The sequence below is a fragment of the Panicum virgatum genome, chromosome 1N (assembly GCF_016808335.1).
Source record: "Panicum virgatum strain AP13 chromosome 1N, P.virgatum_v5, whole genome shotgun sequence".
Lineage (NCBI taxonomy): Eukaryota > Viridiplantae > Streptophyta > Magnoliopsida > Poales > Poaceae > Panicum > Panicum virgatum.
Window position 1 is genome coordinate 4993751 of NC_053145.1, and position 22422 is coordinate 5016172.

A 22422-nucleotide genomic window follows, 5' to 3' on the forward strand; every position below is an offset into this window, starting at 1 on the left:
AAGTGAATTAATTTATATATGAAAACTATCTAGGACAAATATTATATAAGTAAATATATATATATATATATTAGTGGAGATCATACACACTGAATTCCAATACATAAGTTTAATTAAAATGCAAAGGTATAATTGAAATAGAAAAAAAATTGAGAAAAGGAAAACAGAAAAAAGAAAGGGACCTTTTGTTCTGGTTGGTAACACCAACCGGGACAAAAGGGTGTGCCAGCCACGTGGCGCTGTCAGCACCTTTTGTTCCGATTACCAGACCCGGGACAAAAGGACCCACTTTTATCCCGGTCTGGCATTCTCGGTTGGGAAACCGGGACAATAAGAGTTTCCCAACCGAGACAAATTAACATTTCTGTAGTAGTGGAAGGTCGGGGAGCGCCTCCAGGACGTGGGGATCTGGAACGGCCCTCGCTCTATCTGTGGTTGATCTGGTCAGCCGAGCAGCGCCGGCGGCAGGGGCAAGGCTGTGGAGAAGGTCGGGGAGCGCCTCCAGGACGTGGGGATCTGGAACGGCCCCACCAGCAGCGCTACAGGTTGTGTAATCTGCTGCCCGTCTTGCGTTGTTAGTTCCTGGAGATGTGAGCCTCTCGAAGGTTGAATAATTGATCTCTAATCTACGTGTGCTGCTTTGTTGTTCCAGGGGATGCTTCTGCATTAGTCGGAAGAGGTGAGATGCCTGCCTGGTGGTAAGTTCAAGAAAAAGGTTTTGCCTGCTAAATCTATTGTTAAACGATAGTTTGAGGTTCAGAAATTTGAGTTCTGTTTTGCGAGAGTGTACCTCACGGAAGTGTCCAAATACCCTTCTATTCAGTGCTGAATATACTGTTGCTTTAGCTCATGTACATTTTTTTCAGTGCTATTATACTACTGTTTTGCTGGTTTTAAGCCACCTGAGGTATCCGTTGCCAATGTCTTCAAGAAAAAAGGTTGGTTCTCCCACGAGGTTTCCATATTTTTCAGTTGGTTAGGATTGAACCACTGCCGTCTGCATTTAAGCCATCGCAACGTACAATTCTAAATTAGCATGTGTCGGTGTCCTGACCAGGCGGTCCGGACCCAACCAGTGATGATGCTTGCGTGTTCCTCGTCCCAGATGTTGATGAAAGAGGCAATACAGTAACGCACGGGTTTATCCTGGTTCCGGCTGCGGGGCCGTACGTCCAGCAAAGGGGTGTGCGAGAGCACTGTACTATCTTGCACCGGGGGTGCCTGTAGTAGAGAGTACAAGCGAGTCGAGAGAGAGAGGGAAGCTCCCAGGTCTCTGCTAGAGGAGTAGTTGATTGAGGTGAGTGCCAATATCGGGCTCGGAGGAGCGTATGTGCTCTGCAAGTGGTGCGAAGCGTTGTGTCCTACCGAATGGGCCGACCCCTTAAGGGAAAGCCCGCCTCCTCTTTTTATAGACACAAGGAGGGACGGTGTACATGCACAAGGGATCGTGGAAGTCGTCGTCTTCTCCCCGAATCACGGGGGTGCAGTGGTCGAGCACTGTGGGAAGTACACTGTGGGGTATGGTGCCGGGCGTGGCAGTCGTCCTGAGCATTGTCCTTGGTCTTGCGAAGATCGCGCCGGCGTCCTGGCGGCTCCAGCGGGCGGCATGGCGGCGTTCCGAAGGTCCTACAGGCCAGGGTCTTGTCCTGGTCAAGGCCGGAGCCGCTTCCGAGGGTCGTGCTCATGCCGTTCGAGGGCTCCGCGGAAGGGTAAGTACGAAGGAGGTATGGGGAGTTGGCAGTATAGTAGCTGGAGCAGTGACGAACACGTCTTGCACGGCGTCGCAGGTTCCCACAGTGTCGCCACAGCGCCGGGGAGCAGTGACCGGAGTTGGCGGACGGGGCTCCGGGTGCTGTTGCTGTGCGGAGAGATGGTCTGACGCCATCTGACCTGGATGCTACAGAGGAGTGGTTGAAATTCAATGCCTCCGTACGGCGGGTGGTGGGCGGAAGCACTGTTTGTCCTTTTCTATCGAGGGGTGGCCCTGCCCAGTGGCAGAAGAGCACGTCTCAACCACTCGCATTTAATACGGGTGGGTGAGGGAGCTTCCAGCGGAAAGCTTGTGCCCGTGCTCGCGTCCGCGTGACACGTGGCGATTCCGGACCCCTCCCGAGCAGCTAGCTGACCCGAGAGCTCACGGGGGTCCGGATAGGCACGTGGAGGTCTCGGACCCATTTGCGGTAATTCGGATGGCATGTGGAGATCCCAGACCCATCTGCGGGGGTCCGGGTGGCATGTGGAGGTCCCGGACCCATCTGCGGGGGTCCGGGTCCGTGGCCATAGGTGCTGAGCATTTCCACTTCTGGGACTCGTGGTGACACCGGACCCGTCCTCGAGCGGGAAGCGGGCCCGGGACCATTGGTACGGTGAGATGGAGTCGGACCCCAGGGGTCTGGATGCTCAGCTCCTTAGGGCGTAGACTATCCGCTTTCTCGAGGGCAGTCTCGCTTCCCTCGAGCGAGGCGGAAACGATCCGCCTTCTCGAGGGCAGGCTCGCTACCGTCGAGCGAGGCGGAGGCGCAGGGCGCGGTCGAGGGCTTCAGCGAGGAGCCCTCGAGCGAGGCGGAGATCACCCCGCGGGTTCGAGGGGGGTGCGGACGGGCCGCACTGAGTACGAGGGCCGCATGTTGGGCTTCTTTGAGTCCCTTTCTTTCTTCCAGCTTGGAAGGAGGCTGTAGGGCTTCTGGGCCCGGTTGCCCAGCATGTGTTTGTGTTTTTATGGTGATTTTAGTCCCCTGATTAGGGTGCCCCTAATCATGGTACCCGACAGTAGCCCCCGAGCCTTTGGTCGAGTCAGGGGATTCGGCCAAAGGGTATTTCGCCAAATTTACCCCTTGATGTGATCGATCGGTGCTGCGCTCCCGCCAGACGCATCCAGATGCTGGCCTGGTGGATGCGACAACTCGTCGGTCGGGGCAGTGCACCTGGAAAAAGCGCTCCGAGGCTATTGCAGGCCAGAGCCATGATGGCGCCTGCTGCTCTGCAGCTGGTGCTATTGCCGCCCTGTCCCGCGTTCAGGGTCTCAGCCCTGCTTTCCCTGGTCAACTTATGACGCACCGTTCGAGGGCAGTCGACCAGCGCCAATGCTGGGCTGCTCAGCATCCAGGGGCTCGGCTTTGTGTTGTTTGGTCACGTCTCGGCGGTATCCGAGGGCATCTTTTGCTCGTGGGGTGCCGCACCATCACGGGCGGTCCAAGCCTTCCCCTTGCGACAGGCTTAAAGCTGGGCGCCCGATGCGGCTATAAATAGGGATCGTGGGACTCCCTTTTCTCTCCAACTTCCCTGCTCTTACTTCTAGCATCGCCTAAGTCTAGTAATGTTTCCCTTCTCCTTTCACGATCGTCCCCCGGACGGGGTGGCTTGGCTTATTTAGGCTTTGATGCTAGAAGAATGCTTGTGAGCGGCGAGGGAAAGCTGGAGAGGGCATGCTCACCATCCCTCGGCTTCAGTGGGATTAGCAGAAGAACATTGGGCCCGAGGGGTCCTGCCTCTGCGATGTCCCTCAGCCTGAAGGGGTGTTGAGACGCCTGACCATGGCGTCGGCGCCAGGTTTGGTGGTTGTTCTTCGCATCGTCCCTCTTGGCGACAACGTCGCTCTCGGGGAGATTGGGCAGAGGGTGCTGTCCGCCAGCTTGACCCCCCACAAGGTCTTCGGTGGAGGAGACGCTAGAAGAAAGCTTGCGAGGAGGGCATCCCGCCGGACCCGTGCGGTCTGGGGGCTGCTCCTCGCAATCCCGAGCAGCCTGGTCGCGATGTCGGCCAAGGACTCGGTGCTCTTCATCGGCGCTCGTTCCTCCCCAAGACAGGGAAAATTGCCACGCAGGTGGCAACGTGTTTGTACTTTTCGACGGCTTCGAGACGGTAACCCTTTGTAATATTTGTTTGCAAAGAGCAATGAAGTCTCCTTCTCCTTCACGGAGAGGACGATCGAAGGTGTATGGGTGGGCATCACCCCTGCAGGGGATTTTGGTCCTCGAATGTGTGATGTTTCCTCCGTGGGGCCGCGTCAGCGCACCCACGGGTGTATCCCCCGAGGCCTTGGAGGAGTGTTTGCACTCGTCCAAGGGCTATAAATGTCGCCCTACTTGGTTGCTTTACTGAGGTGGCCGTCCAGCATCTTTTTCAGCCGGCATCGGCACTCCTTTCAGCCGGCCTCGGTGTTTTTCGTGCTGGTACAGCAACCCAGAGCCCTGCTGAACCATCTGGCAGGCGCGCGTTAAGAGTGGGGGTTTTGGTTGAATATGTGGAACATCGTAATCGACGGTTACCGACCCATTCGAGGGTGCGGCCTGAGCCGCGGTGTGCGAGGAGCCCCCGAGCCCCGGCCTTCGTGAAGGCGTTCAGGGGACCCTCGACTTTTATTACGACCCTCGTCGCCCTTCCGCATGGAGGAGGGGTGAAGCGCACCATGCTACCCATGCCCGGGCCGCGAACTATGGCTGCTTCGGTGAGCTGTTATCGGGTGGTTCAAGTGGACGTCTGTGCCCCATTCGATAAGGGTCGGCTCATGGTCCGTGGACACATCACATAAAGCACTCGCAAAGGTTCACTAGGCGGGGCTCGGACCCGTTCGATAGGGTCTGAGGGCTTGATGCTCTCCCTCGATGGGATCCCCCTGCTAGGCACCCTCGAGTGGCCTTGAACACTGCGTAGGATGTCTCAAACTCCGCGTTGGAGGGTAGCTTGTACGGCACATCCATGCAGTCCTCGACTCCGGTGATCTGGGGCGCCTGTCGAACCCTCGACGGGCCAGGCTTCGAACCCTTGATCAGTAAGGACTCGGAATAAGATTCCTTCGAGGGTGAAGAGCCCCTGAAAGGAATATTCCGTCACGGTTCGCATACGGCGCGGAGCCGCAGGTCGTGCGCGCGGGTCTTCTGCTGGTAGTGGGCAACGTGGCCCGGTACATGCAGTGCGGTGCGGGTGCGCCTTTTCAGGCGGCTGCCTCGGGTAGACGAAGAGGCGTGGGCGGCGGCTGACGGATGGAACAGTGCTACAGTTGTGCTGCGCCCGTCAGTTACCGCGCCGTAATTATTGCCAAGTGCGCACGTGGGGGACTCCGCGGTCGTGGGGCCCAACCGTCAGCGACAGCAAAATCTACCGCATTGAATGCGGTAGATTCGGGCCACGGCGGCGAATCTGCCCATCTTGGTGGATAAAAACGGGGAAGAGGGGATTGTTTGGGCTCAACTGGCTACTTTGCCTTTGTCTCCCCTGCCTTCTCCGCCTCCCCTGCATCCTGAGCCCAGAGCCGAGAGCGAGAGGAGGAAGAAGGAGAGAGCGAGAGCGCACCTTAGCCACCGTAAAGCTTGCCTTCCCGCACCCCCAGTGGTTCGAAGCGATGTCGGATGTCCAGGAACCGTTATCGTGGGGGAAGTCCACCGCCACCGAGGCGGTTTTGGAGCAGCTGGTCGCCGACAGGCTGCTGCCGGTGAACACCAACTCGAAGCGGATCCACCAACGACGCCCACCGCCTGGCGTGGCCGACGCCGCCGCTGAGGAGTTTGCCGCTGTCCGGGCCGCGAAGCTGGAAGCCGACATCCCCCCCCATAGCCGAATTCGATGCCGCTGAAGACCCGCAAGGGGGGATGATAACCTGTAGGAAGTTTGGGCCTCGGAGCCCATGTAATAAGTTAGTACTCATTGTAATAGTACTTCTGGATTAAGTAATTCGTACTTATGAATCGACAGTGTAGCCCATCAAGGCCTTGTGCGTTTGAGACCTCATTTTCTCTACTCTATTTCCGTGTTCTCATATGCGACTTTGGTAAACTTCTGCGAGGAATTTCGCGTTCATAAGCGACTTAGGCGTGAGGTGGTGAGGGGGGGTGCCGTATCCCGGAGGCGTAGGCGGCCCCACGACTCGGCCGGCCCCATACCGTAGTTGCTTATGCCTCGCGTCCATTTTTTCCAAGTATACGAGAAACTTAGATACGGAAATTTTTCGAAAAAACATTGGCGATTTTTTGGGGATGTTCGGGGGTTGCCCCGTAGTAGCCCCAGAGGGAGGCGTGGCTTTACCGAGGGTAAAGCCAGGCATACCTCAGTGTTCGTGCGCATCCGAACCCCCGAGGGTTCGGAAGGTTCCCAAAAAATAAACAAGTAAAGCGTACTCCTTTATTGTTTCAGGAAATCGTAAATGCGAGTACAAATGATGTACAAATAGCTTGGAACTCTAAGGATAGAAGCGACGTAGCTGATGTATGTTCCAAGCATTGGTGAGGAATTCGCCGTTTTCATTCGCCAGCTTTTACGTGCCGATGAAGCACTCCTGAGTGGGATCGTAATCCCCCTCGCAGGAGTCCTTGGAGCAGGTGAGGCAGTAAGCCGCCCCGAGCTGGAACGAGCGGAAAGCGTCAGGGTCGACCCCAGAGTAGTCCTCGGCCTCCTCGGCCGTGAAGTTGTCCATGAAGAAGCTGATGTCGTCGGCGATCGAGCTCGCCGTCTCGGGGTAGGAGTCGTCAGGAGATTATGCGACGAGGTTGCGGATCGACAGGAGGTGATGACCCAGCAGATCCTCGTACTCGGCAAGCCGGTGCTGGACGAAGAGGCGTAGATGGCAGCGTTGCGCATCCCGAAGGGAAAGGGCGATGGCTGTAGCGTCGAGATGGCAGACTAGAGGGGGGTGAATAGTCCTTTCTAAAACTAATTGCGCCGGCTAACCGAAACTTATGCGGAATTGAAACTATTCGCTTAGCCAAGACTTCACCCCTCTAACTATGACTCTAAGGCACCTCCAAAAAGATCCTACACAAAGAAAATGGAGTGCGAAGCTAGTAAGAGCTCTCCTAACAATTCTAATGCCAAGTCATACAAGCCTAAGCACTAGTACTTCACAAACCGGGGGAGCTCCTACACAATTCTAATGAGCAAAAGCACAAAGCCAAACCTAAGCTCACTAGATGCTCAAGGACAAGGATACACAATCCAAATCCAAGAGCTCAACTTGCTTAGCTACACAATCTAAGCAAGAGCAACTAATTAAGCTACACAAGCTAACTAGTTACACTAGGAACTCTACTTCTAGCTACACAAGCAAAAAGATGATAACCAAGCTACACAAGCTAACTAATCACTAGAGAGTAACTACACAAGCACAAGATATACATGAATGTAAATGCAATGCTTGTGATTTGGAGAATGCAAACCACCGAGAAGAGTAGACAAAATTGACACGGTGATTTTTATCCTGAGGTTCACTTGGTTGCCACCAAGCTAATCCCCGTTGAGACAAGCTCCAAGGTTGCCGCCGATCCTCTTGCTAGTGGTGACTCTCAAGTCACACTCTCCCACGTGGAGTGCTCACACCGAGCTCTAGCACATGATCCGGTCGAACCACTTGTTGCTCTTCATGTCTCGCTCAACTAGAGTTGCTCTTCGCGGCTCCCGCGGGGTGAGCACAATACCCCTCACAATCTCTTCTCCGGAGCACCGCACAATCTTCTTGCGGGCTTCAACGGAGCCTCTTGCCACCAAGCCGTCTAGGAGGTGGCAACCTCCAAGAGTAACAAGCACACCGGCTTGCAACACGATCACCTAGTGCCACTTGATGCAATCTCTCAAAGCAATTGCACTAGAATCGCTCTCTCACTCGATCGGATGATTACTATCAAGTTAGAGTGAGTAGAGGGCTCTCAAGCACTCTCACACATGGACACCAAGTCCCCAAGGTGCTCAGCCCCCACAAATGGCCGGCCACACCCTCTATTTATAGAGGGAGGCCTCAAACTAGCCGTTACCTCACAACCCCGTCGAAACAGAGCACTCGCGGACTGTCCGCTTTACAAAAAACCGGATTGTCCGCCATTCAAACCCAACGGCTAGATCTGTAATGATAATGTGTCAGAGTCGACCATTAAAGCCCTTCGCGGACTGTCCGCGCCATACTTGCGGACCGTCCGCCGTTCAGATACTCCGAGCACTCAGAGAGACAGCGTCTCTGGACAAACTTAAAGTTTGAGGGGCGGACCGTCCGCACCCCTTGAGCGGACTGTCCGCCCTTCACAATGTGCAACCCACCAGAAGCAAAAACGTCTCTGGTCATTTTCTCAACTGACCGGCGGACTGTCCGCTCCCCAATGGCGGACCGTCCGCCCTTCACTCTTAAATCCCACCAGGGACCCAACACGTCTCTGGTCAAAATGTTAAGTGACCTGCGGACCGTCCGCGCCCATGGGCCGGACCGTCCGCAGTCCAACCTTTCAGCCCAAGCCAGAGAAACAACCTCTCTGGACAAAAAGAATTAAACTAGCGGACCGTCCGCACAACAGGGCCGGACCGTCCGCCCGTCAATTCTTTTTCCCTCAAGTTGAACAACCACATCTCCAACACTTTCTCCTCTGCATATGTGCCAACAACACCATGTGAACAACACCATGTGCATGTGTGTTAGCATTTCACAAACATTTTCAAAGGATTTTCACTTGATCTCACCACGCCACTCGATCCTAGCAACATCGCAATGTTAGATCGCTCATGTGGCACTAGATGACCGATATGCAAACAAGTTTGCCCCTCTTGATAGTACGGCCATCTATCCTAAATCCAGTCATGCACTTCTCTACACAACCTTTGACTGGTGAAATGAAATGCCCTACAAGTCATACATTTGCCTTGCACATTCCATTTCATCTTCCCAAATGTTGATGCCACACAAGCACCAAACTCCATCAAGCCCTTTGATCATCATCATGAGTCAACACTTGGCTTAATCTTTCTTGAATGATATGATCCACTCCATATTATCACATGACCTCTTTGGTTCATCGATCTTGACCTTGCTCGCTTTTCACCGTTGCCTCGGTCCATCGGCGCCAAATCTTGCCCAAGCTTCACCGCCTCGCGGTCCCTCGCTTCAAAGCCTTGACTTGCCCTTCTCTATTGCAACCGGTCCATCAAGCCAAGCCTTGTCTTGATCTTCTCCACTTTGGTCACATAACTCCATGTCATGTCTCATATGCAATGAGCTCCTCGATCACACTATATGAGCATAGCATCAACCCTTAGCCATTTCTCCTCCATGGCATATGTTGCTCATACTAGTGTCTTTGTGTGGACTAATCTCCTGTGTATCTCAACATAAACACTTATTAGTCCACCTAAGTTGTCACTCAATTACCAAAACCAAACAAGGGCCTTTTAATCTCCCCCTTTTTGGTAATTGATGACAACTCTACAAAGATATGGAAATTCGGCATATTCCAAGCTAGCACTTCACACACGTGCAAATAGCTAACTTGGTTTGGATTTTATGTTTCTTATCCACCATTAAGACCACTTGTAAAAGATTGGATAAGCACCATAAAAATCCAACTTGGTAATGATAAATCCCCCTACATGTGTGCTCAAGAGATTTGGTTTTAAACTCACACACATGCATAAATATGAAATTTGTGGGATTGTTATCACTACTAAGTGATGCTAAGGTATATAGAATAAACCTTTGAAGCGTGCTACCAATTTGAGTTGCATCCTTGAAGTTCATTCCTTAGCATCAATGAGTAACTAGACAATCATCAAAAACTCAAGATACCTCATGAGATCAACAATATTAGCAAGGCTCTTGATTCACTTGTAAAAAATGTCTAGCTACAATCTATGCATGCTAGTTATCAAATCATCAATCAAGTTCTATGACTAGCATACATCACATACAAGCAATGCATATATAAATTTTTAAAACTTATGCAAATGCAAGTAAGCACATGAATATGCACATATCAAATGCAAACAACTAAGTTCATGAGCTTGTTCCCCCTACTTGTGTGCTCCTCTTGTCCAAGAATATTGATCCTCCTCAATATTGCTCCTCTTGATCCATGTCCATGATCGCACTCTCATCTCATTTCCCCCTTTGTCATCCAAGGATAATTCATATCTTTGTTCATTTCTCTCCCCTTTGTCATCAATGACCATAAAAAGGGCCGAGACCACATGAAATTTGCCATGTGAAGATCAATGGTTACCACTTGAAGTTGTACCTCTTGTACTTGTAGGGTTACCACTTGAAGTTGTACCTCTTGTACTTGTAGGGTTACCACTTGAATACCCCTTGTAGGCAATCATATGAAGCGTTTGTGGTTTGATACAAAGAGTTGGACTTGGGTAAATGGTTGAGTCTTGAATCTTCATTTTTGATGGACACTTTCAATTTGATTGGAATTGACACCACTTGTAACAACAACATGTGGAAGCATGAAGACCACCTTGAAATGCCACATGTAGGACACTAGTAGGATTCTTGATCTTGATACTTTGTAGTGGGGCTCCTCCCCCTATGTCAAAGTGTTTGTCAATCTACTTGAATCTTGAGCTCTTCTTGATGAGGGTAGCTTTCTTGATTTGAATTGATCACTTAAAGTTGAGGATCACTTGTGGAACCACCATTGTTGCACTAGATCTACTTGAATAAATACCACTTGTATGACCATGTATATCACTTGTATTACCATGTATATCACTTGTAGAGATACAATGATATACCTTTTGTTGAATCTAGTATCACTTGTAAAATCATGATGGATCACTTTGTTGAATTTGACATTGATAATCAATTCTTGAACTAGATTGTTTCCATGACTCTAGATTACCACTTCCATGTCGGCCTTCCAAGCACCTTGCTTGTCCATCCCACTCTTGGGCGGCCCGACCCCTCTCCAGGGAGAAGTGATTTCTCCAAGAACCATTCTTGACACTCACTTGAATGACTTTGATTGATTGATCAAACTATGGACTTGTCATGATGAAAAATCTTCACATCTTTCCTTAAGTCCTTTTCTTTCTTCTTGAGCATGGTCTTGACCTTTCAATTAAGTGCCAAATGTGTGACCCAATACTCGTCATGCTTCTAGATCATTTCAAAACCAAACCTAGGTTCCTCAACCATTTGTAAAGATGATTCCAACTTGAGGACCTTTCAATTTAAGTGACTCAAGATCAATCCAATATTTGTCACTTTTCTGGCAGATTTTGTACTTCTCAAAGAATATATCATATCTCTTGGATTGCCATAAAATTTTGTGGAGATGTGTGACACTAAGTCATATAGCAGTCATAAGAATTTGAACTTCCAAATATTTCTAGATTGCTACCAGATTTTGATAGAGTTAAGATTGTTCTGGGCAGATTCAACTTATCTTGGGCGGACCGTCCACGGATACTTGGCGGACCGTCCGCGCTTGCTTAGTGGACACACCATCGGTGTAACCGAAGGTTACCGGTGCATCTGGCGGACCGTCCGCGGTTCATTGGCGGACTGTCCGCGCTATAATTTTCTGCTGATCAGCGCCTCTGGTGAAAAACTTCATGAAGGGCGGACCGTCCGCCTCTTACCCGCGGACCGTCCGCGCTACCAAATTTCAGATAGCCCAGAATTTTTCCAACTTTCACAATTTCAACTTTGAATTGGGATCATTGCTCAACTAAAATTCCAAAAATCTCAAAACTAGCATGAACACCATCCAAAGACTCATATGAGTGAGTAAGAATGAGAAATCAAAAAAAATTGAGTAAAAACAAGGAAACTCATAAATAGCGCATAAATGCCTCAAAAATTCAGAATTTTGAACCAAGGGATGCACAAAAGAACCAAATGTCATAAGAACTAGTTTTCAAGCCACATTTGAGACGTAAATGACATTTAGTTCATTTTTCAATTTGCAAAAAGATTGTTCATCCAAAAGCAAGGTTTAACACAAATAAGTTAGCAAGCCAATAAATATTTCCAATGAATCACCCACAATATGATAATTGCACTTGTATGTTGAAAGCACTTTGGACTTCATAAGCTTGTCATGGCATTGGGTTGTATATATGCAAAAAGCTTCAATTCCTTGATTCAAACATAAGATCAAAACTATGAATTTTATTTGAATCAAGCCTCCAATGCCTTTGGTACTTACACACATTCATCCGCGTTTTGATGGTACCCAAACTAGGTTGGGTCCTCTCAAGTTAGGAGCAACATACTTTGGCAATGCCTTAGTATGAATAGCAGGATATTTTGCAATAGTAACAAATGAGGTACCATTACCATCCTTTCTAAGCATAATATTTGCATTAATTGAAATAGGCTTAGAATTGTTACCTAAGGGACATGAATAAGCCATGTGTCCCCTTTCCCGGCATAAGTAGCATCTTCTCTTTTGTTGAGCCTTTTCTTCCTTACTCATTTGATGCTTCTCATTGCCTTGCTTCTCATTGTTTGCTTGAGCCTTCTTCTCAAGCTTGTTTGGGCAACCCGAAGCTATGTGACCCAATATTGCACAACTATGGCACTTGATGTGAGCATGTGGATTCTTCTCTTGGATCTTATTCTTGCTCAACATCTTGGCATCTTGAATGTGAGTTGGATGCCTTGCTCTTGCCTTGCCACCCCTTCTTGTTCTCTTTTTCATCATCTTCAAGTCATCAACTTGATCATCATGGTTGATCTTGACTTGAGGTTGGGGTACCTTCTCTTGCTCAACTTGTGGCTTTGGTTGAGGTTCTTGTTGCTTCACCAATTGCTTGGTTGGGCACATTGAGGTGAGGTGACCCCAAGTGCGGCACTTGAAGCATTTGACATGTTTAAGCTTCTCTTCTTCCTTCTTCAACTTGAGCTTTTCTTTGTTGGGGCAACCATTAGCAAAGTGTCCCATCTCATGGCATTGAAAGCACATGAAATGAGATAACTTTATTTCTTCTTGCTTCTTCATCTTCTTATTATATTTATTCTTGCCCCATTTCTTGCCTTTGACTTTACTCTTGTTGGAACCAATGCCACTCATGTCACCGAAGCTTCTTTGGTTTTTTATTATGCTTTCAAGGGTGACTTTTAATTTTGTCCATCTCTCTATCTTGTTGCTCAAATACTTCACTTGACTTTGGAGCTCTTTGTTTTCTTCTACAAGGTTAGTCTCATATTGCATAGTAGAAGAAGAACAAGCATCTATATTTGAAGTACATGGCATAGACAATAAATCATCACATGAGGTGGATACATGTTTCTTTCCTACATCACAAGGGTTAACAACATTTTGCAATTGATCCTTTGATCCATGTGATGAGCTCTCACTAGTTTTAATTACTTTACTAGAAAGCTTGTTAGTGAGTAAAGCATGGCCTAGTACCAAATTTTCATGAGCAACACTAAGCTCCTCATGAGTTAGTTTTAGCTCCTCATGTGAACAACTTATGACATAAAGTAGATGCTTTTGTTGTTCGCATGTGTCTTTGAGAAAAGAGTTTTCTTTTTCAAATTTGATTGTTTTGGCTAACACTTCCTCAAATAATTTGGTCAAGCTAGCATATCTACTCAAGAGCTCATCATATGAATTAGGATCAATCATATTGCAATTTGATACCTTTGTGTCACCTTGTGACATGAAGCAATGTGGCGATGGAGATGAGCTTGACGTAGCAATATCATCCGTGCATGAGCCAACTTGATCATCAAGTGTGCTTGGAGTAGAATCATAATTTGCAACACTTGAATCATCATCATCAATCATGTCAAGTGAACTTATTGTAGATTGATTATCATCATCATCACATGACCATGAGGTGGAGCAATCTTCCACAACCACCATGTCATGGATGTGCTCATCATCCTCATACACTTCCTCCTTGGTCTTATAATCATCATGATCATCGGAGGGCGCCCCATATTTCTCATTTAGATAACTCCAAATCTCACCAAGAATGCAATTATGCAAAGATCTAAACAAGATGTTAGTAGCTTGGATGTCTATATCTAGGCATTTCTCTTGTGTTGGAGTTAGATTTTCTTCATCTAACACATGAGAAAAACCTACATCCACCATCCACCACATTTGAGGGCAAATAAATTTAAAATTGCATATCATCCAATTTTTCCACCGTGCAAAGTGTGTGCCATCAAAAATATGTGGACACTCAACATCTAGCCCATAAGTCGCCATCCTCTAGGGTCGGTAAGGACCACAAATGAGAGACCTCGGCTCTGATACCACTTGTAGGGTCGAGATGACAGACTAGGGGGGTGAATAGTCCTTTCTAAAACTAATTGCGCCGGCTAACCGAAACTTATGCAGAATTGAAACTATTCGCTTAGCCAAGACTTCACCCCTCTAACTATGACTCTAAGGCACCTCCAAAAAGATCCTACACAAAGAAAATGGAGTGCGAAGCTAGTAAGAGCTCTCCTAACAATTCTAATGCCAAGTCATACAAGCCTAAGTACTAGTACTTCACAAACCGGGGGAGCTCCTACACAATTCTAATGAGCAAAAGCACAAAGCCAAACCTAAGCTCACTAGATGCTCAAGGACAAGGATACACAATCCAAATCCAAGAGCTCAACTTGCTTAGCTACACAATCTAAGCAAGAGCAACTAATTAAGCTACACAAGCTAACTAGTTACACTAGGAACTCTACTTCTAGCTACACAAGCAAAAAGATGATAACCAAGCTACACAAGCTAACTAATCACTAGAGAGTAACTACACAAGCACAAGATATACATGAATGTAAATGCAATGCTTGTGATTTGGAGAATGCAAACCACCGAGAAGAGTAGACAAAATTGACACGGTGATTTTTATCCTGAGGTTCACTTGGTTGCCACCAAGCTAATCCCCGTTGAGACAAGCTCCAAGGTTGCCGCCGATCCTCTTGCTAGTGGTGACCCTCAAGTCACACTCTCCCACGTGGAGTGCTCACACCGAGCTCTAGCACATGATCCGGTCGAACCACTTGTTGCTCTTCATGTCTCGCTCAACTAGAGTTGCTCTTCGCGGCTCCCGCGGGGTGAGCACAATACCCCTCACAATCTCTTCTCCGGAGCACCGCACAATCTTCTTGCGGGCTTCAACGGAGCCTCTTGCCACCAAGCCGTCTAGGAGGTGGCAACCTCCAAGAGTAACAAGCACACCGGCTTGCAACACGATCACCTAGTGCCACTTGATGCAATCTCTCAAAGCAATTGCACTAGAATCGCTCTCTCACTCGATCGGATGATTACTATCAAGTTAGAGTGAGTAGAGGGCTCTCAAGCACTCTCACACATGGACACCAAGTCCCCAAGGTGCTCAGCCCCCACAAATGGCCAGCCACACCCTCTATTTATAGAGGGAGGCCCCAAACTAGTTGTTACCTCACAACCCCGTCGAAACAGAGCACTCGCGGACTGTCCGCTTTACAAAAAACCGGACTGTCCGCCATTCAAACCCAACGGCTAGATCTGTAATGATAATGTGTCAGAGTCGACAGTTAAAGCCCTTCGCGGACTGTCCGCGCCATACTTGCGGACCGTCCGCCGTTCAGATACTCCGAGCACTCAGAGAGACAGCGTCTCTGGACAAACTTAAAGTTTGAGGGGCGGACCGTCCGCACCCCTTGAGCGGACCGTCCGCCCTTCACAACGTGCAACCCACCAGAAGCAAAAACGTCTCTGGTCATTTTCTCAACTGACCGGCGGACCGTCCGCTCCCCAATGGCGGACCGTCCGCCCTTCACTCTTAAATCCCACCAGGGACCCAACACGTCTCTGGTCAAAATGTTAAGTGACCTGCGGACCGTCCGCGCCCATGGGCCGGACCGTCCGCAGTCCAACCTTTCAGCCCAAGCCAGAGAAATAACCTCTCTGGACAAAAAGAATTAAACTAGCGGACCGTCCGCACAACAGGGCCGGACCGTCCGCCCGTCAATTCTTTTTCCCTCAAGTTGAACAACCACATCTCCAACACTTTCTCCTCTGCATATGTGCCAACAACACCACGTGAACAACACCATGTGCATGTGTGTTAGCATTTCACAAACATTTTCAAAGGATTTTCACTTGATCTCACCACGCCACTCGATCCTAGCAACATCGCAATGTTAGATCGCTCAAGTGGCACTAGATGACCGATATGCAAACAAGTTTGCCCCTCTTGATAGTACGGCCATCTATCCTAAATCCGGTCATGCACTTCTCTACACAACCTTTGACCGGTGAAATGAAATGCCCTACAAGTCATACCTTTGCCTTGCGCATTCCATTTCATCTTCCCAAATGTTGATGCCACACAAGCACCAAACTCCATCAAGCCCTTTGATCATCATCATGAGTCAACACTTGGCTTAATCTTTCTTGAATGATATGATCCACTCCATATTATCACATGACCTCTTTGGTTCATCGATCTTGACCTTGCTCGCTCTTCACCGTTGCCTCGGTCCATCGGCGCCAAATCTTGCCCAAGCTTCACCGCCTCGCGGTCCCTCGCTTCAAAGTCTTGACTTGCCCTTCTCTATTGCAACCGGTCCATCAAGCCAAGCCTTGTCTTGATCTTCTCCACTTTGGTCACATAACTCCATGTCATGTCTCATATGCAATGAGCTCCTCGATCACACTATATGAGCATAGCATCAACCCTTAGCCATTTCTCCTCCATGGCACATGTTGCTCATACTAGTATGTTTGTGTGGACTAATCTCCTGTGTATCTCAACATAAACACTTATTAGTCCACCCAAGTTGTCACTCAATTACCAAAACCAAACAAGGGCCTTTCAACGGCGCAGTCGCACCCCCCTAGGAGGCACTGGGGCCAGTGGCGGAGCTTGATCTCCGATTTCAGAAAAATGAGGGGGGCCACCCTTTTACTACAGTAATGAATAGTGTCAAAATCATTGTTCATTACGTGTAAAATTTGCACACCCAGGGGGGCCATGGGCCCCTTTGGCCCGCATGAAGCTCCGCCCTTGACTGGGGCTGCAGTCGATGATGGTGCCGGCGTACATGACGCCGAGGCACGTGATGACGAAGCGGTGGCTCCGTCGGCCGCGACGTTGAGCTGCGGCATGGCAACCTCAACCCCCGTAGGGGAGCTGAGGCGTGCCGCCCGGCGCCGCTCCATGTGCGCTTGTCGCGAGTGCTGGCCCGAGCGCTTGTTGCGCCGGGCTGGTGAAGTCGGAGTGTTAGGGTTGCGTCTGGGTGAGAGGAGCTCCATGACATAACCGTTGCCGGTTGCTCTGAACTCAAGACTCCCGAACCAGATCACGTATCCCGCTGGGAGCAGATCCGAGACGCCCATGGGGAATGGGTTGGATCTGCTCACCAACCCTGGAGGTCAAATGGGAACAAAAGAGAAAGTGTCACGCAGCGCTTCCCCTACCTGGCGCGCCAACTGTCGGTGTCCTGACCCGGCGGTCCGGACCCAACCAGTGATGATGCTGCGTGTTCCTCGTCCCAGATGTTGATGCAAGAGGCAATATAGTAACGCACGGGTTTATTCTAGTTCCGGCCGCGGGGCCGTACGTCCAGCAAAGGGGTGTGCGAGAGCACTATACTATCTTGCACCGGGGGTGCCTGTAGTAGGGGGTACAAGCGAGGCGAGAGAGGGAGGGAAGCTCCCAGGTCTCTGCTAGAGGAGGAGTTGATTGAGGCGAGTGCCAATATCGGGGCTTGGAGGAGCGTATGTGCTCTGCAAGTGGTGCGAAGCGTTGTGTCCTACTGAATGGGCCAACCCCCTTAAGGGAAAGCTCGCCTCCTCCTTTTATAGACACAAGGAGGGACGGTGTACATGCACAGGGGATCGTGGAAGTCGTCGTCTTCTCCCCGAATCGCGGGGGTGCAGTGGTCGAGCACTGTGGGAAGTACACTGTGGGGTATGGCGCCGGGCGTGGTAGTCATCCTGGGCATCGTCCTTGGTCTTGCGGAGATCGCGCCGGCGTCCTGGCGGCTCCAGCGGGCGGCGTGGCGGCGTTCCGAAGGTCTTGCAGGCCAGGGTCCTGTCCTGGTCAAGGCCGGAGCCGCTTCCGAGGGTCGTGCCCATGCCGTTCGAGGGCTCCGCGGAAGGGTAAGTACGAAGGAGATATGGGGAGTTGGCAGTATAGTAGCTGGAGCAGTGCCGAGCACGTCTTGCACGGCGTCGCAGGTTCCCACAGTGTTGCCACAGCACCTGGGAGCAGTGACCGGAGTTGGCGGATGGGGCTCCGGGTGCTGTTGCTGTGCGGAGAGATGGCCTGACGCCGTCTGACCCGGATGCTGCAGAGGAGTGGTTGAAATTCAATGCCTCCGTACGGCGGGCGGTGGGCGGAAGGACTGTTTGTCCTTTCTGTCGAGGGGTGGCCCTGCCCAGCGGCAGAAGAGCACGCCTCAACCACTCGCACTTAATACGGGTGGGTGAGGGAGCTTCCAGCGGAAGGCTTGTGCCCGCGCCCGCGTCCGCGTGACACATGGCGGTTCCGGACCCCTCCCGAGCAGCTAGCTGAGCCGAGAGCTCACGGGGGTCCGGATAGGCACGTGGAGGTCCCGGACCCATCTGCGGGAATTCGGATGGCATGTGGAGGTCCCGGACCCATCTGCGGGGTCCGGGTGGCATGTGGAGGTCCCGGACCCATCTGCGGGGGTCCGGGTCCGTGGCCATAGGTACTGAGCATTTCCACCTCTGGGACTCGTCGTGACACCGGACCCGTCCCCGAGCGAGAAGCGGGTCCGGGACCGTTGGTCCGGTGAGATGGAGTCGGACCTCAGGGGTCCGGCTGCTCAGCTCCTTAGGGCGTAGACGATCCGCTTTCTCGAGGGCAGGCTCGCTACCCTCGAGCGAGGCGGAGATCACCCCGCGGGTTCGAGGGGAGTGCGGACGGGCCGCACTGAGTACGTGGGCCGCGTGTTGGGCTTCTTTGAGTCCTTTCCTTTCTTCCAGCTTGGAAGGAGATTGTAGGGCTTTGTGGGCCCGGTTGCCCAGCATGTGTTTGCGTTTTTAGGGCGATTTTAGTCCCCTGATTAGGGTGCCCCTAATCATGGTACCCGACAGCATGAAATCCAGATGTTACAAGCTCTACACCTGCGCCTCCGATCAGCCACGCATAGAGCTTCCTGCCTGATCAGATCGCCACCCTGTTGAGTTCCCATCGGCTCTCTCTCTGACATTGATTCTTTTGTTTCAGTAACCTTGTTCTCATTTTTTGGGTAGAAGCTTATGACATTCAAAGATCCATCTGACTGTGAAGGTTATTGTGCATTATCTGTCAAGTTGAATGACCTAGGTATGCCTTCTCATTTGCATATCAGTAGAAAAATTGATCAAAACTCACCATGCTGAAACAAATGGAAGAGAATGAGTTCACAATGTCAAAAGTGAAAAATTATGGTATGATGGGGACAAGTACATACTGAAAAAAAAGCTAAAAGTTAGAGTTCAGGGAATGGATGTAGGTCTGCTAAGTAATCAGGTTAACGTCTGTGTGCCTTTCAACGTTGAATGTGGTATTGTACTACAATTTTCTTAAGAAATATATTAGCACCGTTTGCCAATAATAATATCTGATATATATCATGATTTTTTGATGTCGTGTCATTGGTTATGAGTAAAACATTAACCAGTTCTAGAATTTACGCGTGTAAACTGTAATGAATGTTTGCCAAGGAACTGAGTCACAAAAGAAAGATGCTGCTGTTGAGATCTTGAAAGGTAACTGATTGGTCCATCATACGTGAACAATATGTGGAATTTCCCTGTGTATTTCAGTGATCATGTTTTGCACTAAAGATTACGACAGAAGATTTTGAATTCTAATTTTCTGTAGTCTATCATCGTTTTTATAGAAAACCATATTGCTCTGTGTGGGTAGTGTCATAATTATGATAGCCTCAGGGGCTATGATAGTTTTTAGTTCTTCTCAAATGTGTGCAGTCAAATATGCAATCCTCAGTGTGGTTAACTCATCTGTGACTATTGGTATGTTATATTTGATTTCTTATCTATCATGTAAATATTATTGCTTTCAACAGCCTGCCACTTGAGTCCTGCGTTTCTCACATTTATTGTATTTTCTATTTGGTACAAAGTCACATGGAGTTCTTTTTTAATTATGTGATATACTGCCCTTGTCTTGTTATCTATATATACCTCTTTGATTATCTGGGTCTTATATTTGAGTGCTTTGATTATCTGGGTCTTATATTTGAGTGGTTTTTCTTCCATGCATATGTGTGCATACAAATTCTTGAGATGATTAAATATAACTTGTCTGTCCTGCGCTCTTCTTTTGTCTTACAGAGATGAAAGATGACATGGTACTATCCAAGAAAGCATAGATTGATCTTTCCTCTGCTGCTGAGCCTGTGAAACCGTTCCACAAACCTGCAGCCAGAGCTCCCGAGGATAAGCCTCCTGGAAATGTTTTATCTGCAGAGAAGAGTCAAATTCCGAGGAACAAGCCGGCATTTTGAAGGTCTGGCCACATAGGTCAGCGCCTACTTTGAATCGTCTAATTGCTATGTCAGTTAAAAAGTATCGCTATATTCATCTGGCCACCCCCACTGAACTAATCATGTTCATTGTTCATGACTTGCAGCTATGAATTTCATCTGAGAGTTGCACTTAGTCCAAGGGGAGATCTTATTCTTACATCTCGAATTAAAATTTCAGCTCAGATGGCAAGCTATTCCAATTTACATTTGCATATCATACTTACTTTTCATCTGATATCAGGTACATTGCAAAATGACATTTTTTGCCCTATGTTTCCACTAAGCTATTTTCAGCATCTCTTATGTCCCTTTGTAGAAGAACTGATAGCTGATAGGAAATTTGCTTCAATACTGATTAACGTTGAATTTCGAATACGAGTGATGTTGAATTAACCACCTTCCGATTCCGGCTCCATGTTTATTATTATTTTGTGAGGAAATCCAAGTCCTTTTCTTTTGGAAAACAAAGAGATTGTACATGAGGAACTTCTTACCTTACTGTAGCATCTGCTTATCAATAGGTCATATCATTTCTGCAAATAGATTGTGCAAATCACCAGATAGATTTACATGTACCGTTGGCTACTTCCTGTTTTCCATGCCCTGAAACATGCTTTCACATTCCAGTGAAGGTAGAAGGTTTGGAGACCTTGGACTATCTTGACAACTTGCAATCCAAGAATCGTTGTACTGAACAAGGAGATGCAGTTGTATTTGAGTCGGAGTAAGGTTGTGTTCTGCTAAATTTCATGGTTCGACGCCATTTAAGTGCCAATAAAACTCTAATTATGTTCATTTATGCATCATTTTGAAAAACATCACATATCGTTTCACTTGACAGAAGCATTGAATTGCATTTTCCTATTTCTGCTTTATGTGAGCTGGGAGGCAAAGGCAATGCTGCTGCAGAAGTGTTTGGTACAAAAATTTTGCTATTCAGTCTCAGCTTGTAAAGTGTCAGAATGCTTTTGATTAGGGATCCAGCATTGGTAACACTTGCGTCATGCTATGGTGGCATTGTCAGTTGTCACTTCTTGGCAACCTATATAATTCAAGACAATTAACAGCTCAATCATGTCACTAATTGAAGTCCTGCAAGAACTTGATTGGTTCTGGACCATCCAGGTTGAACTCCACCAGCCAAAATCGAAGCTTTGACACTTATTCCCATCTCACGAGGAAGACAGGAGAAGGAATGGGGAAATATCTTCATGGACCAGTAGCAGTTGGAAGAGTTAAAAAGCTTCTTGAGCAGAATGGCCTCAGCTGCTGGTAGAGAGTGGATGGAGATGGAGTAGCGTCGAAGCCCGGCAAGAGGAGGAAGACGAAAAGGGATGGTTGGTGTTGGAGGCGTAGCGATGGCAATCAGAGGATGGATGGACATGGACAAGGGACACGGATAATTTTCTATAATCATGTTTAATAACATGCATTTATGCACTCATATAGTTGTGTGTTATTGTGCTCCTTCTAATCACATATATTTTTCCTCTAGGTCAAGTGCTTGAAGATTGTGAGTGCTTATGGCATATCGAAATGTTTTCAAATGCAAGAATTCATAATGACTGAATATATATATGTATGGTATATCGGAATGTTTTCATATGCTAGAATTCATAATGATCGAATATATGTACGGTGTATATGTCTAACCATACTTGCATTGGTGTGCTTTCATTTATAAAGTATCTATTGCTAGATTTGTAAATTTTTTATTTGGCTATATATGGTACGTTTGTAAAGAAGTTTTACGATGTATCACATTTGGATTCAAATGTAATGCAAGTCTGCAATGAAATACGACGAGTATACATATGATAAATAGCAAGAGCATTTCCAAAATACCAAAGTCCGGAACTTCATATGAGCCCATGTATTAGTTTATATTAGATTGGAGTGGATTGCCACGATATTAATAAATAATACTTATTTTTAGCAGTTATTTGATGAAATTCAATTATTTTTAAATATAATTCTTCTTTAAACACGTGCTTGTGGCACGTGCATCTCTACTAGTAACGTCATAAAAGTCCAACCAAAAAGATGTTTTCCATTCCAATGTAAGTATGTAACAGATGGCACTGCATGCAATTGACTGCATTAACGTTATCGTCACAATTACTGACCCAAACACTACCCAATTACATCCAAAAGTGAGACACTTTATCAAGGGATATGTTGTTCTTTATGATACTTTACATTTTTAAACGGTTCAGTAGTAG

General features: G+C 48.3%; 1 long non-coding RNA gene across 9 annotated transcripts; it reads left to right on the forward strand.

Annotated features, from left to right (window-relative positions):
* Nucleotides 1-381: 381 nt before the first annotated feature.
* On the forward strand, nt 382-21908 carry LOC120654749. Of its 9 annotated transcripts, none has more exons than XR_005667173.1 (6): nt 382-545; nt 653-715; nt 18895-20195; nt 20305-20441; nt 20828-20929; nt 21042-21908. It is a non-coding gene; the product is annotated as an uncharacterized LOC120654749 (long non-coding RNA). The 9 variants fall into 9 exon arrangements; XR_005667170.1 differs by having other exon boundaries at nt 18895-18993; nt 20007-20195; nt 20828-21908; XR_005667171.1 differs by having other exon boundaries at nt 653-698; nt 18895-18993; nt 20007-20195; nt 20828-21908.
* The last annotated feature ends 514 nt before the right edge of the window (nt 21909-22422 follow it).